We start from the raw sequence: 16,350 nt of genomic DNA, 5'->3' as shown, positions 1-16,350 counted from the left end.
ACTTATCAACTTCCACTTAACTCATTAGTTACCATATTTCTGTTGAAATACTCTGCCTTTGTTTCTCTGTGTTTTGAAAACAATAAAAAAATTTAGTAAAGTAACTTTGTCATGCTTAAACCAGTGTTTAGAGCATGAAATTAGTCTGAAATTTTCATTGAAGGATTTATTTAAATCACTTTAACCCTTTAGCACTTAAACTGGCTATATCCAGCCCAGATATTCTACCTGTTTTATTTTCTAACCAGCCAGATCCAACCTATCACACTTACCCTTCAATGCTATAATAAAACATACTATCACATCAACAAATTTTCAAAGCCACAAAATGATGCATGATTTCGCCTGGTGTGCTAATGATTCTGCCAGCTCGCTGCCTTAATAATAGTAATAATAATAATAATAATAATGATGAAGAGGAGGAGGAGGAGACATGTAGAATGAAAGCTTCCCTACTTAAACAGGTGAAAGTTAGTGATAAGAAGGGATCTGGTTGCAAAACCAATACCTGAAGGACTTACATTCATTCAACCGAGGCTAATTTATTAAAAGAGGTGTAAAAATGAATGAGTGAACACAGTGCTACTTAGAAACATTCAGACTTATAAATATACACATACAAACAAATATATGTACTTACAAATTGGAAAATTGCATTCTGTTATGGTTCTTTGTATAGCAAGTTCGCACCTTGCCAAGGCCAATGTTTGCCTTTCATTCTTTCTGGGCCAATAGTATAAATTGCTGGGCAATGACTGTATTTGTGTTAATCAAGTGTTAATCAAGTGTTAATCAAGTGTTAATCAAGTGTTAATCAAGTGTGCTTTCGACAAAGATGTTGTGGCTGGGGTGCCAGTATTACACATTAGTAATTAGAACACGCACACACACAAAGGAAAAAAAAAATCATCATAAGCATTCCCGAGCGTCATACTAATATATACTTTTGTTATTTACACCACCTGTCCTCGTCTGTTGTTATTTTTTGTATATTCTCCCACATATAATACACGCTCACGTGGTCGCACCAGCTAATCCTGTCTCCTCTCATCACACACTACCAACTTTTGGATTCTACCTTCTTTCCTTCTGGATCTGGACTGTTTGATTCTGAACTTTATACCCTCCGGCTGCACCTCTCCTACCCACGGATTTACACTGGACCCATCTTCTGATTGGAAATCGCTTCAATATACCACGACGTCTAAAAAACTTTTGAACTTTTCCACTTTTGTAAACCTCCTTTATCATCCTTTTTTCTCCGTGTTTTTCTCCTTGTCTCCGTATTCTTTCTGTTGAAGAGCGTAGCTCGAAACGTCAAAGACTTTCCGTATTCCCGAGCGTCATACTAATATATACTTTTGTTATTTACACCACCTGTCCTCGTCTGTTGTTATTTTTTGTATATTCTCCCATATATATATATATATATATTTATACCATACAGTCTACTCTCTGATACATGCACACTCAGACACATATATATATACATACACACTCATACATGCACATGCACACACACTCACACACATATGCAGATACATGTGCATGCGCACACAAATGCACGCATACAATAAACTGTAAATCATTTATATGAAGCTAAAAGTTCATTGTGTTGCTACTCCAAGTTTCACATCCCGTAGGCATTCGACAAGGTGACTAATATCGAATGTGAATTATTAACAAGTACAAAAGTGGCACATTTGTCTGCAAAACTCTGTGTGTGTGTGTATATATATATATGTGTATGTGTGTGTTCATATGTACATGTGTGGATATTCATATCATTGATCTTAAGTTCACACCGTGTTTATTTCATTTCTCAGGATATATCGTAATATCAAATATATACCAGTATTAAATCTACAGTAATCTACACACACACACACACGCACACACAGAGAGACGCACACCCCCACCCACATACATGATATATATATATATATATATATATATATATATATATATATATGTGCATACACACACACACAAACACACATACATATAAAAAATTTTTTTCACTGTATTGTATATTTGTTTCTTTTTGAATCTCATCTTTGTTATGGATCTTCTATAAGAAAGAAGCTGCATCCCTTAATTTCTCATTTCTATATACAAAGGCCGAGAAGAAACATCCAGAAATAAGCTGTTTATTTTAATGAGATACCTCTTGAGATCACCTGAGGAGACACATCTACTTGAATGCATCGAAACCAGTTGTACAGTATCCCGCTCATAAGGGAGCAATGCTAGATGGGTCAAAACGATTGCAGTGATCAATAGAGATTCTTGTATCTACCCTATTCCATCACTCACATTAATTATATACACACACATATATATATATATATATACATACATATATATATATTTATATGGGCTTTTCTAAATTTATAAGTATTTATGATTATTTATGCCGGTTTACAAATGCAAGCAGGTGTAAGTAAATACATAATAGTAATGCTTATGCATTACACGTAAACTAGCATTGGTGTAAATCTTATAAGAAACAGTGCACACACACACACACATGATTTTTCTGTGTACGAATTTATTTATCAATATATGTGTATGTATGTGCAAATATACATGAACTCACACATGCACACAGAGTGATGTATGCATTTATGTGAAAGATGTCCTTGAAAAATGATATGCAACACTTAGTGAGCGTTATAGTAAATGAAAGTGTATGTATACATAACGTGCATGTGTGTGTGTTTACCTATCTATCTATCTCTCTCTCTCTCTCTCTCTCTCTCTCTCTCTATATATATATATATATATATATATATATATATATATATATATATATTCAAGTGCACACATATGTAGTTATGTGTTCATAACTATATAATAATGTAAATACATGTGTATATAAATATATTGGCATGTGTGTGTGTATATGTATATCATATTTATATTATACATGATATGTAATATAACTATATACATATTATATATATCATTATATTGTTTAATAATACATGTCATGTAATTATGTATATGTGTAAGTTTACATATATATGCATTTCTTTATAATTATATGTATGTGTGTATGTGTGTGTGTGTGTGACAGAGAGAGAGAGAGAGAGGCTTTTCATTAAAGCAAGAAGAATGGTAGAAAGTATAAAGTGTACATAATCGAAGTAGGTGGTATCAAGAGACTCTGGCATCGTTGATTAAAATGTATCCAGATTCTTTAGAATGGGTGAAAAGATGCTTGAAAAAGCAAAATGAATATCATCTCTGTGGCTATTTTGTATCTTAGTAACAGTACAATGAAGCAACAGGTTGTTCTGGAGGAGGAGGAAGGGGAGGAGGAGGAAGGGGAGGTGGAGGAAGGGATGTAAGTTGGTTATAGACAAAGACAGGAGAGGGAGAGGGGGACAGAGAGAAAGAGAGTGAGTGTGAGGGGGAGTGAGAGAGAGTGAGAAAGAAAGTGGGTGAAAGAGATAGAGAGAGACAGAAAATTAGAGGAAGAGGAGAAAGAGACAGACACATATGGAGAGAAAGAGAGAGGGGGAAAACAGAGAGAAAGTGAATGTGAGAGAGAATGACAGAGAGAGAGAGAGAAAGAGTAAGAGAGAAAGTGTATGAAAGGGAGAGACATAGAAAATTAGAAGAGGAGGAGAGAGAGAGACACAGACGCACACATAACAAGGAGACTGAGAAAGTGGGAGGGAGATAGATTGAATGGAGAGGGGAGAAGGAAGAGGACTGTGAGGTGAAGAGAAGACTGAGCAGAAAATTAGCGAAAGAATCACAAATATGAAATTATGTTTTAATGCTTTTTGTGTTTCTGACAAAGAAGAAAGAAGAAGGGAAAGAAATGGTGAGGTGACGAGGAAAAGAAATTAACTACTCAGGGATATAAGTGGGGAAGTGTATAAGATGGATTGATAGGCAGGTAGACAGATAGATAGATAGATGGATGGATGGATGGATGGATAGATAGATAGATAGATAGATAGGCAGGCAGGCAGGCAGGCAGGCAGGCAGGCAGGCAGACAGACAGACAGACAGACAGACAGACAGACAGACAGACAGACAGACAGACAGACAGACAGACAGACAGACAGACAGACAGACAGACAGACAGACAGACAGACAGACAGACAGACAGACAGACAGACAGACAGACAGACAGACAGACAGACAGAGTATTAGATAGATAGATAGAGATAGAGAGAGAGAGAGAGACAGACAGACAGAAACAGAGAGAAAGAGAGAGTTAGATAGATAGATAGATAGATTGAGAGACAGATAGAGGGTTAGATAGATCAATAGATATATAGAATGAGTTAGAGAGCGAGATAGATAAATCGATAGATAAACTGTAATAGATGGATAGATAGATATAGTTAGAGAAAGATAGAGAGAGAGAGAGAGAAAGAGAAAGCAAGACAGATAGATAGATTTAGATAGATAGAGAAATAACTAGACAGAGTGACTGATTGATTGATTGATAGCAAGAGAGAGAGAATTGTATGTAGTTACTATTGTCAGGGTTTTGATAAAGATAAGAATAATGTTAGGTTTGTTTTGTTTATTTTTTGTGTAATTTTTTTTTTAAAAAGAATATTTTAATATTTAATGTTTTGCTTCCATTAATCTGATTCCTCACTTTGGCACCAGTCCACACTTTTGTAGCTAAAAAGAAATAGAAGAATTGAATTTATTCCCCCCCCCCCCAACCATTTCCTGGCTGACCCTTTATTGGTTCTCAGAGGAAATAAACGGTAAAAGTTCATCACAAATAGCATTTGAACCGACACAATGAAGGAGTCCTAGCAGAATACTGCAATACATCCCCTCTGATTCTTCAATGTCTCCGCTTCTTCCGCCATCTTTAATTAACCATTGATACATGTTGAGCTAATGAGCAAAAAACTCTGCTAGATATAGCAGCCAAGCTAAATATCCCTTAATCACATGCTACTGATTTAAAAATATAGCCCAGGGGCAAGTATAGCCATGGTAAGATGTTTGCTTCTCAACCACATGGTTCTGAGCACTGTCCCACCGTGGGGCACCTTGAATAAGTGTCTTTTACTGGAACCCTGGATCGATCAATGCCTTGTAAGTGGATTTGATAGATGGAAACAGAAAGAATCCCATTATATGTGCATGTGTATGTGTGCGCGTGTATGCGTGTGTGTGTCTTTCATCATTTACTTGTATCAGTCATTAGACTGCGACCATGCTGGGGCACTTCTTTCAAGAATTTTCAGTCAGTTGAGTTAACTCTAGCACTTATTTCTTTTTTATAGCCTGGCACTTATTCTATCAACCTCTTTTGCTGAACTACTAAGTTACAAGGATGTAAACAAACCAACACTGGTTGTCAAGCAGAGAAAAAGACACACACACAAGATAAATATATCTTCTGTCTTTTACTAGTTTCAGTCATTTGATTATGGCCATGCTGTAGCACCACCTTAAGTCGAGCAAATCGACCTCAGGACTTATTCTTTGTAACACAAATACTTATTAAGTCCCCGTACTGTTATGTTACAGGGACATAAACACACCAGTATCGGTTGTCAAGCAATGTTTGGTGGGGGGGGGGGACAAACACAGACACACAAACATATACACATGCATACATGCTAAGCTAAATCCACTCACAAGGCACTGGTCGTCCTGAGGCTATAGCAGAAAAAACTTGCCTCAAGGTGCCACATATTGGGACTAAACCCAGAATCATGTGGTTGGTAAACAAACTATTTACCACACAGCCACTCCTGCACCTATATATATATATATATATATATATATATATATATATATATATATACCTGATATATATAAGATAGATAGATAGCTAGATATGTATGTGATGGTATTCTACACACCTTATATCTTCTAGAAAGCATTTATCAATCTGAGGCTATGAGTAGAAACACTTGGCCCTGTTGTTACTGTAGTAATTTCTTAGCTCGCAGGTCAACTCCAATCTAGCAATTCTATCATTGAAGATATTCCAGCCATGACCTTCCCTTTTGTTTAGGTTTATCTAGGTATATGTTACCTATCTAGCATTGCCTTAATTTTAAAGACAGTAACGAATGACTGACTAGAAGCAAATGTTTGGCTGCTATTTCTTGCAGGTTAATCAGCCATGTAAAAGCTCCTTACTTTTTACTTTACATATCATACAGTTACACTAGACAGCAGAATTTTCCTTTGCAAACCAATGTGTACCTTCCAAATTTTCAAGAATTTCAGACTATTTCATCCAGATATAAATTTGCAGGTTTTAGTGGAGATAATGTTTTTCATTAAGTTTGTCATAAAACATGAAAGAAATGTCATTATTGTTTAATGTGTCAATATAATTAATTTATCTCAAATGATTAGTTTTCTTTCAATTACTTTCTGCCTTCTTAAATCTCAAAAGAATTTTCAAAAATGCTTTTATTTTTCTCATTCAAGCTTCCGTTTATTTTGTGTATTTTATTACCTTTCATCACATTTACATGAAAGAAATCACAGATCACTCTTGTTTCATTGGTCTATTGTTAACTTTATTCCGAGACATGAAAATGCCAAATATTGTTGTGGTTTCACCATTTTCTTTTAAAGATTTACGTTCATAACTTCTGACTAAACTTTGCAACTATGCAATTTCATAAACTATTATGCAAAATAAAATTACCTTTATTCCTCTCTCATTTTATTTTTCACACTTCAAACACTATAATGCTGTGCTCAATTTTATCAAAGAGGAAGAAATCATAAAAATCCATGTAAAAATATGTGGAATGAGTGAGCTTACCAAACATGGCGGTAAAGTGATAATGACTGATATTAATTGTTATCTCCAAGAATTTCCATATCAAAGGAAAGTTTCAGCTTTGGTGATTAGTAATTAAGATGGAACAGTTCTAAAAGTATCTAAACACAAATGTATTTATCAGGTTTTTGAAGGTTATCATCACAAGTGAATATTTATATATTGATATATCGATTGAAAAGCCTTGTGAGTGGTGGATTTGGAAGACGGAAACTGAAAGAAGGCCCTTGTGTATATATGTATATACATACACACACACACACATATATATATATATATATATATATATATATATATATATATATTTATGTGTGTGTATATATTTATGTGGAGGTGTGTGGCTTAGTGGTTAGGGTGTCAGCATCATGATTGTAAGATTGTGGTTTCAATTCCTGGACCGGGTGACGCGTTGTGTTCTTGAGCAAAACACTTCATTTCACGTTGCTCCAGTCCACTCAGCTGGCAAAAATCACATGATAATTAGATAATTATAAACAAATGTGATCATTATTACAAGTAGTACCACTCATTTCCCGTCTTCCCTGAAAGCATATCTGACCATGGTGTAATATCACCTTGCTTGGAACCAGTGAGAGTTAGTGGCTAGAAGGACATCTAGCTACAGAAAATCTACTTCAACAAATTCCATCTGATCCTGCAAGCACAGAAAAATGGAGATTAAACCAATGTTGATGACAAAAAAGTATTTTCGTAATCCGATTCTTTCAGCATCATTTATTTTTTATAACTGTTTTTGCCCCACCCAACATTTTTTCTCATATTTCAGTGATTGAGAGATATTTTTCTTTAACAGCTTATCTGTCTATGAACCAACTACGACTTTAAGAGAGTTTCTCAAAAATACCACATTGGTTTGGTCAGCCTTCATTCCTACCAAAAGCCTCAGATTATTAATGGAAATAATCTTGAGAGGCTAAGATGTCCGATAACATGTCTGTCCACTCAAGGTTGTCCTGGGGCTAAACAACAGCCCGCCCCCACTATCCTTTTGCCGCCCACACACAAACACTCTCCCACTCCATCCTTCACCTGATTCTCCCCCCACCAACCCTTTCAAAGCTACCCACGACGAGTGTTCGCTCCTTCTCCCCACCGCCGTGGTCAGATCCTTTCCAATAATGCTGTCCCTTATGCAATTAGTATTAAACAACCGACCGACCGCTAGAAATCCAATCACTTCGTTTCTCTCCCTTCTTCCAAAACCACATCACCTTCCACCACACAACACCACACCACACCACACCATACTACACCGTACTGCTACCAACATTAACTATCACTTTTAACCATTAACTCAAACACACTCGTAGTAATCCGTAACGTTCCCCTTGGACATTCAAACACCGATATAGTTTTTAATTCACTGGACTACATTTCACAAAAGTATTAAGGTTTGGTAGCAGCACCGAATCTAAACCAAATTCTCTTTGATCCTCTGTTTACAGCTCTCCGTATCATGCTGGCACATTGTTGCTATAACCATTCTTTTTCAGTTTACATTGTATTTTGTCCCTGGCGGCTACACTTTTGTTAAGACTCGGTAACACGAGTAGTTTTAGTAGTCTTATGGTAGTTCTTATTACTTTGGTTGTTGTTGTTGTTGTTTGTTGCTGATTTGACTAAAAATAACCGCCTTGGGATTTTGTCAGCACTTGTTGCTTTTGCCCATTTAATATAATGTTGTATATTTAAACAAGATAAGGTGAACATAATAATAATGATGATGATGACGACGATGATAATAATAATAATAATAACAATAATAATAATATTAACAATGATAATAATATTAATAATGATAATAATAATAATAATAATAATAGTAATGATAATAATAGGAATGACAATAATAATAATAATAATAATGATAATAATGATAATGATGATGATGATGAGGATGATGATTATAATAATAATAATAATAATAATAATAATACTTGGTACTCAATAGAACAGGGAATATCCAATGTAAAAATTCTCTGCAAACATAAAAACACTGGGAAATAAAATAAAACAAAAGAAAAATATAATAAACTATAATGATGTGAAAAAAACGATGTCAAACAACGTATATTGAATAAGACCTCATAAAATGAATGACAAAGAGACTGAAACTTCTTCGAGTATAGATATTGGTTATTGATAAATGAAAGGAAATATGTGGTGAGGGTAGTGGCTGTGGTGGTGGTGAGGGAAATTACTGTCATGTATGAGAAATAGTAGAATAAGTTTCGTAATCTTTTGATTTGTAGCAAGAGTGGAAAATATAAGAAATTTTGGTTTATGGTAATAAGAGAAAATACAGGAATGATACATTTGGTTTTTGGTATCTTTTTAGTTATTCATTTCATGGCTGCATAAATTAATTGTCATTTTAGATGCTACACAATAGAATTATTTTAAGATCCTGTGGGAATACACTTAATTCTTATTCTAAGTCAGCTTTTCAATTTTATTACTATTGTTGTTACATCATCATCATTATTATTATTATTATTATTGAGAATAATAATAATAAAAGTAGTGAGGTGGCAGAATTGTTACCACACCGGACAAAATGGTTACTGATATTTTGTCTATCTTTACATTATGAATACAAATTTCACCACAGTTGAATTTGCCTTTTATCCCACTGGAGTTGATAAAATAAGTCCACCAGTTGAGCACAGGCATCGATGTAATCAACTTGCTCCTTCCTCCAGAATTGCTGGCCTTGTGCCAAAACTTGAAACCATGACTATTATTATTATTATTATTATTATTGTTATTATTATTAGTAGTAGTAGTATTAAGGTGGGGAGTATTATTATAAAGGTGCTTAGCAGCATTTCATCTGTCTTAACATTCTGAGTTCAAATTCTGCCGAGGTCAGCCTTGCCTTTCATCCTTTTGAGGGTCAATAGAAATAAGTACCAGTTGAGCACTAGCCCCCTCCTACAAAATTTCAGGCCTTATGCCTAGAGTAGAAAAGATTACTATTATTATTATTTTCTCTTTATCACAGGTTTTGTTGCAGCTCCTAGAGTCTTGCAAGCATAGCAGACTTGCTACCCCTAGCCTACAGTACCATGCTATCCATTCTTTTCAGCCATCTAATACTTTCCTGATTATTCTGGCCATGCCAAGGAGGCAAACCTTTTGTAACAGTTCTACTGGGCACTCTATTCCAATTTCCCTTATATTCTGCTTGATGCCTTCTGATACTGTTCCCAAGGACTCAACAATACAGCTGATCTAGTCCAAGTAGTTATGATAAACAGTACCTAATGTCATCACGTGGCTTTGGACGTGACTACAAATAGCAGACACGGTTGTGTGATTGAAAACCAAACTTATCAGCCACACACTTCTGACTTTATCCCTTTGTAATTAAAGCTATTAAAAACTAAGATGGTAATTTTCCATACTGTTAACCTTAGTTTCAGAGTGTATATACTACCAACAATATGTTTCAAGCAGTTTCACATTCATTCATCATCGTTTGTCATCGAAATATAATATAAATACAAATATTGTAAAAACATATGCTACAGATGTGATGGAGGTTGGGTTACAAAATCTGAATAATTATCCTCTTAATAGCAATAATTCATTGTAGAACTTTTGACATTTAATTATAAAAACAAAAAGTGAACAAATACATCATTTTGCCACAGTTTGCTCAAACAATGCATCCTTAAAATGTTGTCTATAAGATCTGTCTAATGGAAGTGTCAAATATATGGACAATACTCATTAAATATGCACACAGACATATATATTCATGATTGTTGTGTATTTCCATTTAAAATAATGAGGAAAAAAAAATCAAAATTTCAATTTAAGTATTCAATATATAGTATAGAGTGGATGTATATTTATTTAAAACAGTGGAGGCCTTAGGCATGGCTGTGGGATGAAGGCGTTCATTTCCCAACCACATGAACCTGGGTTCACTCCCACTGCATGGTACCTTCAAACATATATATATATATGTGTGTGTGTGTGTGGCTGTGTGATTAGAAGCTTGCTTCCCAACCACATAGTTCCAGGTTCAATCCCACTGCATGGCACCTTGGCTAAGTGTCTTCTACTATAGCCTCAGGCTGACCAAAGCCTTGTGATTGCATTTGGTAGATGGAAACTGAAAAAAGCCTGTCGTATATATATATATATATATATATATATATATGAGTCTGTGTTTGTCCTCCACCATTGCTTGACAACCTATGTTGGTGTGTTTATGTCCACGTCACTTAGCAGTTCAGCAAACAGACAATGATAGACTAAGTACTTGGCTTACAAAGAATAAGTCCTGGGATCGATGTGTTCAACTAAAGGTGGTGCTCCAGCATGGCCGCAGTCAAATAACTGAAATAAGTAAAATATGATATTAAGAAAGGAAACACACACACACACGCATCATCATCATCATTATATCATCTTCACTTAACACTTGTTTTTCATGCTGACATCCAAGCATCTTTCAGTTTTCATCTGCCAGATCTGCGAACAAGATTTTGGTTGAACCAAGGCTCAAGTAGAATAGTATTCCAAAACTATCATGGAGGTTACATGCGACAAAGATACCTGTCAAATTTATGCTAAAAATGGATAATTAACAAAGAAAAAGCATTGTACAAAATGCAGTGGTTTATCAGAAATTTAGGTAGAAAGGAAGGAAGAAGCATATTTATGCTGTTCTGGAGATTTTAAGAATTACTGGTGTCATTCTTTTATTCTAAATGGCTTTTGAGTGGGTTTTAGTTATTGACGAGAGTCAACCAAATAACTATTGACAATTACTATTCGCATTTTTTCATTTTTCAATGGGAGAATAAGTTGTGTCCAAATAGAGGGTCTATTAGTTATCAAAGAGAGTCAATTGTATAACTATTGATGTTTAATTCATATGAATAATGTATGCTAAGGGAAATATGATGGAGGTTTGATAGAATTGAAATGAAACTGGACAGAGAAATAATTAGATCTTAACCATATCGCGATGCAAGATTACAAGACATTGGATATAATGTATGCCTGATTCATTTAATCCATCATAACGTTGATAAATAGATATTATAAACCAATTACGATGTTGATGATGATGGTGGCAGCAGTATTGAATCCATTTTGATACTGATTTACTGATAGATAAATAAGCAAATATATTCATAAAATATTGATTCATTGCATGATATTTGTTTAATTTGGATAATAATCTGACCTGGGATCTATGTAAACATAACTGTTTTTTTTAGAAGAATCGTATTTACCAATAATTAAGCAAACACATAGAAACAGACACAGGCTCTGATGTATTATTCATTTCTTTATGAAAATAATTAGTTTTGTTTACACCTCCTTTGCTGATTCAGTTCTTTACAGTTGTTTTTCTCATCAAAACTGGTTCTCGTTTATTTCCATTCATAAAGAGTGGCCCACTGTCAAGGTCAGTCATTGTGTTTAGCAATCAGTGTTTATAGTAACTATAAAGCCATCTCGTGTTTGTTGTGATGTAAGATTCAGCACATGGTGTAGTCTGCTTTATTGATAAACAACAAAAGTAATCATTACAACGTCATAATTGAATGGTAAGCATTAGAAACCAATCATCAATAACTACTAATTCTCCACTGAGTTGTCTTCTCTCTTTGTATTCTCAATAAGCTACTATAGCTGACCACCACTACTGTTCTGAAATCATTGGTGATAAATAAAGCCTTCCAAAATAAACCCCATTTAATGCACAGCATCTCTCTTTTTCCTTCAATAGCCTTTCACTAAATCATTTTTCTCATTACTTTTTCACAAAGATGTATTTCTTTGAAGCTCTTTTCCCTAACAGAACTTCTCCACAATTAATAAATGACAGTAATTCAAATTAACCCTTTTAGTACCAATAATCATGAGACTCTCTCTAATTTTATGACACAGAAACCACTTATTTTTATTAAGTTATACACATTTAAATTAAAACTTCCTACCATAATTTTATTTAAATAAAACACTTTTTGAATTATGTTTCAAACACTGGCTGATTACATTAAGGAAAGAGGTTAATTATATTGTTAAACCACACTAAATTTTTATTTTCTAAATTAATTGCAATGTAGACACTGTTTTATAACATATTTGGTCTCAAGGAGGTTAACCCTTTTGACAGCAACTCGCCTGAAACTACTCTTTGTTTTAAAGTGATCTAAAGCAAAACCTTGCATCAAAATTTCATATTAATTTATATTTCAAACACCAGTTTAATAATGTCAAATTTATTCTAATACATACATCAATATTTTCAAAATTTATCGATGCAAGGGCAGTGCATTTCAATATAAATATGGTAATAAAAGGACATTAATAGCACTAAACTTCTCCAATTCTTTTAAACCTCCTGATAAGGAGATTATTGTTGCTGTTTAACCCTAGGTAATTCATAATCCAGTGGACCTATGATCAAGGAAATTCCAGTTGTGATTGCCCTACGGTTTGCTTTCTCTAGCACAGAGCTGCTATGGCAATGTCAAAATGTCTATAGGCACTGTCTGTCTTCCACAGGAAATAATCAAATTCAGTTGGAAAAATCTCAAGTTTAAACTATGTGTAATAATAAAAATATATTCTTGCACAGATAGCATCCAGTCATTTGTGACCATTTTGTCTTGAAGAGAGCAATCTTCACTTTACAGGACAAATAAGGTAAAAACTCTAAAAGGAATGTTACAGCTTAAAATATTTATAATATGTTATTTCTAGCCATGCCTTTCATCCTTTTAGGGACCAATGAAATAAGTGGCAATTAAGCATCAATGTAAAATATAATCAATTAGCCCCCCCCCCCCACCTCCCCCAAAATTCCAGGTCTTGAACCTTAGTGGTATTTCTTCCAGCTCTTTGCGTTCTTATTTCAAATTCCAATAGACTCTATGTTTTAAGTGAAGAATTCGAATAAAAATCAAAATTTCAGGCCTTCTGCCTTGCCTTCAGCAGAAAGAGCTATTATTCTTGTAGTTGTTGTTATTATTTGAAACTATCAGTTCACTATATCATCTTGTCTTCCTATCAGAAAAAAACATCTTTGTGTCTATATACGTATGTATAAAAAGTAATTGAGAGAGAGAAAAGTTTTGTGCTTAATAAAACATAACACATCTAAAATATAAATTATGTATTTATGTATATTTCCACATTACAGAAGTCTGTTTAGTTTTTATTTTCTGTATAAATTAACTTCTTAAACTTTATTCTAATATCTTGTATATATATATATGTATATATATATCATAGCTTTTCAAATATAATCTCCCATTTGGTTTAATCTTACCAATATTTATCTTGAACTGCTGGTAATTTCAACCTCCCCCCACTGCCACTCTCAACTAATATCGATCATAAGTTGATTGCATTATCTTTACTAATAGAGGTCCCAGCTACATAGTCTTATCTTCTCTAATATTGATCTCATCTCGATAATGTTGTTTATTCTTGCACTGTTGGAGGTTATCAAGGTCACATGAAGTGAAACTACCAGCAACTCTTGTTTTCAGTCTTGTTTTTGTTTTCTCCATTTTATTTTTGTCTCTATTTATTTATAGGCAAACTATTTTAAATATAATTAAAATCACTGTATGGTCAAGCAAATACACATATATTCTATGTACCCAGCCTCGCCCTGTGTCTCAATATCCTCTCACTTTCCTAACCATTTTCTCTCTCTCTCTCTCTCTCTCTCTCTCTCTGATATAATGATGTCCTAATCATTCTTTATCAATGTTTCATAATGCATACACATGATGCATGTGTTTGTGCATGTACGTATATATATATATATATATACACATGCAAATATATATACATATATGTACATGTATCTATGTATGTTTATATATGCATGTATATATGTATATATATATATATATATATACACACACACACACACACACACACACACACATCTTTGGATGCTTACTTGCCAAGAAAACGATTTTATCCCAAACTGTGTTATGTTGAAACTAAAACATTTGCATCTTGGAAGACATGCACACATTAGCCATTCAAAAACACACAAAATCTTTTTACTTCTTTTAAACATCTATCATTCGGAGTCAAACTTTCTGCCGCACCAACTGTGAACCAGTCACTGATCTGATTTCATTGCAGTGAAGTGATGAAAATTTTGATATCAAGTAATAAGTGTTTAAGTGAAGTTAAAACCTAAGGCCTTCAGCTATTTGAGTTTGACGTGTTACCTATAATGTAAGCGCTTTATAGGTGTGAAACCAATGTTCGCTCTCTGACCGGTTGTAACTTTTAACTTCCTCAAAAATATAATACTTCTCTAATGCTTCACAGCATGCTATTTTTTTCCCATATATGAACTACTGATGATGTATGTATGTATGTATGTGTGTATGTATCTATGGATGTATGTATGTGTGTGTATGTATGTTTCTGTGTGTATGTTTGTGTGTGCGTGTGTTTATGTATGTACGTGTGTGTATAATGGGCTTCTTCCAGTTTCTGTCTATCTAATTCACTCACAAGTCTTTGGTTGCCTTGAAGCTGTGGATGCCACGTTGTGGGACTGAACCCCAAAACATGGGTTTGGCAGTGAATTTCTTTTTCATACAAATTATGACATTTGTCTAAAACAATTTTTCTCTCTCTCCCTCACACACACACACACATACTCCATCATCATTCAATAGCCAGTGTCCATGCTATATGTGTAGGTATGCTTGAACAAATAACAGATGTTGACCTCAATGCATGTATATATATATATATATATATATATATATATATATATATATATATACACACACTTTTTATTCTGTAACTGGCAAAATGTTCCTATAAGAATTCAGTGGCTGAGGGTTTTGTTTCATGCCTAGCACTTACAAAATGCCTTGTACTAAACTCTTTGTCTGTCTGTTTGTCTTTGAGTATATGCACATGCACACACACATCTATACAGGCATACATATACACACTTAGATATATATATGCAAACAAACAGTCGTTATATTTACATTTCTTACCGTTTTTAGAACAATTAAGACCATAAGGTTATTGAAAAGTTTTCTCTACATGCAATTCATCTTTGAAAATCCCTATAATTAGGGGGAGAAAGTCGCTAGATAATAATCAGTTAGCTCACACAATTCCATTCAACCTCTCCACTCTCTGCATGACCAAACTGGTAAATATTTACAGGCCATTATAGTTTCTCCGAGTCTCATTATAGGTTGTTGTGATAGGTGTAGGGACAATGTGGTTGTGTGCGGAGGAAAGAGTTGTCAGAGGTGGGTGGTGGAGTCAGAAAACTATGAATATTAAGGGACGGTTATAATGATCAGAGTGTCAGGCATTATGGAAGGAATCTATGAATAATAGTGAGGAGTTTTACTGTTATCAGATTTCACAATCTGTACGAGATTGATGTAAAGCAAAGGGGATAGTTAAAAACCGAAATACCTAAGCAACTCTTTCTTAGGGTTGTTTCAATGTATATATGTGTATATATGTGTGTACACAAACCGCATACATAT

This window comes from Octopus bimaculoides, chromosome 21 (genome assembly GCF_046866305.1).
Source record: "Octopus bimaculoides isolate indiv1 chromosome 21, ASM4686630v1, whole genome shotgun sequence".
Classification (NCBI taxonomy): domain Eukaryota; kingdom Metazoa; phylum Mollusca; class Cephalopoda; order Octopoda; family Octopodidae; genus Octopus; species Octopus bimaculoides.
The sequence above is the reverse complement of the archived record's forward strand: the minus strand, read 5'-3'. Positions refer to the sequence as shown.